The 3,534-nt window shown below is 38.1% G+C and overlaps 1 pseudogene; it reads left to right on the forward strand.

Annotated features, from left to right (window-relative positions):
* The first annotated feature begins 1,125 nt into the window (after positions 1–1,125).
* LOC100944227 lies at positions 1,126–1,866 on the forward strand (annotated as a pseudogene).
* The last annotated feature ends 1,668 nt before the right edge of the window (positions 1,867–3,534 follow it).

Genomic DNA, 3,534 nt, shown 5'->3' on the forward strand with positions numbered 1-3,534 from the left:
GAGGTTGAGGCAAGAAAATTGCTTAAGACCAAGAGTATGAGGTTGCTGTGAGCTGTGACTTCACAGTACTCTACAGAGGGCAATATAGTAAGACTCTGTCTCAAAAAAAAAAAAGAAGAAGAGACACACTATAAGTACAATTCTTTTGATTTTGTTGAAGTTTGATTTGTGTCATAGGATACGATCTATTTGGGAGAACTTTCTGTGGGCTGATGAGAAGAACATATATTCCTTAGCTTTGGGATGACATGTTCTAATTATGTCTATTAAGCATAGTAGTTCTTGGGTCACGTTTAAGTCCCTTGTATCTTTGTTTAATTTCTGTTTAGAGAATCTCCCTACTACCATGGTGTTATAGGGTAGCATATTGTTCAGACTAATTAAGGTCTGTTTCATAAATCTGGGAGCATTTAAATTAGGGCCACAAATATTCAGAATTGGAATGTCTTCTTGTTGTATTGTTTCCATGAGCAATATGAAGTGTCCATCTTTGTCTTTGTTGACTTTAGTTGCTTTAAATCAACTTGTATCTGATAATAAGATTGCAGCCCCTTCTTTCCTCTGATTTCCATTTGCCTGAAATATTGTTTTCCATCCCTTTGCCATGAGCCTTGCTCTGTCCTTTGAAGCTAGATGTATTTTCTGTAGGTAGCATATGAATGACTTGTGCTTTTTTTATACAATCAGCCAACCTATGTCTTTTCAGTGGAGAATGTAAGCCTTTAACATTTATTGAGATAATTGATGTGTGGTGGAGTTCCATTCATCTTATTTTGTGAAAACCATTGCATAGTTTTATCTTTTGTATCATTATGGAAGATAGATTTTGTCTTTTAGTTTCTGGGTGTTTAGTTTGCTCGTGGTCCATTGTGATGTCCAGTGTGGAGAATAGGTCTAATTATTTCCTGTGGATCTGATCTTGTTGTGGCAAACTTCCTCAACACTTTTATATCAGTGAAAGATTTGATTTATTCCTCAATTTTAAAGCTTAGCTCAGCAGGATATAGAATTCTGGACTGAAAAAAAATTTCGAAGATGGCTAAAGGTAGATGACCATTCTCTTCTGTCTTAAAAAGTTTCATTTGAGGGCCCAGATGCTGTGTTTGAAGTAGTAGGTGCACCAAAATGTCCTGTGGTTCCAGCACTGGTTTTGACCACCACATTACCATTTTTTTCATGTGAAGGCTGGCTCTACCAAGTAGAATATGCTTTTAAAGCTATTAACCAAGATGGCCTTACATCAGTAGCTGTCAGAAGAGAAGATTGTGCAGTAATTGTCATGCAGAAGAAAATACCTGATAAATTATTGGATTCCAGCACAGTGACTCACTTATTCAAGATAACTGAAAACGTTGGCTGTGTGATGACAGGAATGACAGCTGACAGCAGATCCCAGGTACAGAGGGTGCGCTATGAGGCAGTTAATTGGAAATACAAGTATGGCTATGTGATTCCTGTGGACGTGCTGTGTAAAAGAATTGCTGACATTTCTCAGGTTTATAAACAGAAAGCTGAAATGAGGCTTCTTGGTTATTGTATGATTTTAATTGGTATAGATGAAGAACAAGGCCCTCAGGTGTACAAGTGTAATCCTGCAGGTTACTACTGTGGGTTTAAAGCCACTGCAGCAGGAGTTAAACAAACTGAGTCAACCAGCTTCCCTGAAAAAAAGTGAAGAAGAAATCTGGTTGGCCATTTGAACAGACAGTGGAAACTGTGATCACTTGCCTGTCTACTGTTCTGTCAATTGATTTCAAACCTTCAGAAATAGAAGTTGGAGTGGTTGCAGTTGAAAATTTTAAATTCAGGATTCTTACAGAAGCAGAGATTGATGCTTACCCCATTGCTCTAGCAGAGAGAGATTAAGCATTATTAGTTTACCAAATCTGTGATGCCGCCTGTCTGCATGTGTGGAACCAACAGCCCGACATTGTGGAGGCCTTATGACTAAGAAAGGAACCTCTCCCACTCCTCCTGCTATGAAGTGGTTAGGGGTCTGGACAAACAAAGACAACCATTTTGGAAAAAAAAAAAGTCTCACTTGAGAAGTCCACTGTCATCTTGATGGTTTTTCCCCTGTAGGTCATTTGGAGCTTATACTTTGCAGCTTGTAGAATTTTCTCTTTCATCTTGACTTTCAACAGGTTCATGACAATGTGTCTTGGAGAAGCTCTGTTTGAGTTGAGATGTACTGGGGTTCAATATCTCTCTGAAAAGAGTGTACTGGAATCTTTAGTGATAATTTGCAAATTATCATTTATGATATCCTCCAGCAGGATTTCCATTCCTTGGAGGTGTTCTTCTTACCTTTCTGAGATACCTGTAATTTGTATGTTTGAATGCTTCATGAAGTACCATAATTCTCTCAGAAAATGTTCTGCTTTATTTCCCTATTTTTTCTATCTTTTTAGCTGCCTCTATTAGCACAAGAGCTTTATCCTCTAGCTCTGAGATTCTTTCTTCTCTGTGATTAATCTGTTTTTGATACCTTCTACTGCTTCTTTAAGTTCCCTGTTTGATGACCTTAATTCCTTAAGCTCTGCGGTATCCTATATTCTTCACATCTTTCATCCCTTATTTGGTTCTATTTTTGTATTTCCTTTTGAGTATTTCTAACTTTCTTAGCAATTTCCTTCATTGTTTAAACCATCCATATTTTAAATTCCCTTTCTGTCACTTCTAACAGTTCATTATAGGTGGAATTCTCTGCAGTAGCTACATCAAGATCCCTTGGGGAGAAGGTTGCTCTGTTCTGGTTTTCATGATGCCAGGATTTCACTGCTCTTTCTTCCTCATGAGTGTTTTATTTTTGTTTGTTTCCTTAACCAACATTTTGCTTTCACTTCCTCCTGCTCTTTAAGTTACTGTGCCTCTCACCTAAGAAGTTGAAGTGTCCTTTTGGTATAGGACCAAAAGGAAGAGAAGAGTGAACAGCAAATTAGGGGAAAAGTTAAACAAAAGAGAAAAGGAAAAGGAAAGAGTGGATAAAAGGAAAAATTGACAAAAAGAAGAGAAGAACAGAAAGAGAGAGACAGGAGTAATAGTGATATTCACTAGGATGTTTTGACCCTCACCCACAATTCCCACTCTCTGGGATGCTGGGTTGGGTGGGTCCCTGGATGTCAGGAAGTCCTTACCAGCCTGAACAGAAACAAGACCCCACCTCTATCAAATAGAGAAGAAAAATAAAAATAGTATAAAACGAAACAGAAAAAATCAACAAAAAAAATTAAAGGATAAAATTGAAGGTGAAAAAGAATCACAGGAGCAGATAAACTACCAACAATGGAACCTTTATTATTGAAGAAGGAAACAATGAAAATCGTAATTAAAAGAGGGGGGAAAGAAAGAAAAAGAGAAGTCTGGGGGGAAAGTTGAAAAAAAAATTTTTTAAAGGAAATATAGGCTCAGCGCCTATAGCTCAACCAGTTAAGGTGCCAGCCACGTACACCTAAGGTGGCGGGTTCGAATCCCCAGCCCGGACCCGCCAAACAACAATGACGGCTGCAACCAAAAAATAGCCAGGCATTGTGG

Source organism: Otolemur garnettii, unplaced genomic scaffold, assembly GCF_000181295.1.
Source record: "Otolemur garnettii isolate 467f Iridium unplaced genomic scaffold, OtoGar3 scaffold00109, whole genome shotgun sequence".
NCBI classification, from domain to species: Eukaryota; Metazoa; Chordata; class Mammalia; order Primates; family Galagidae; genus Otolemur; species Otolemur garnettii.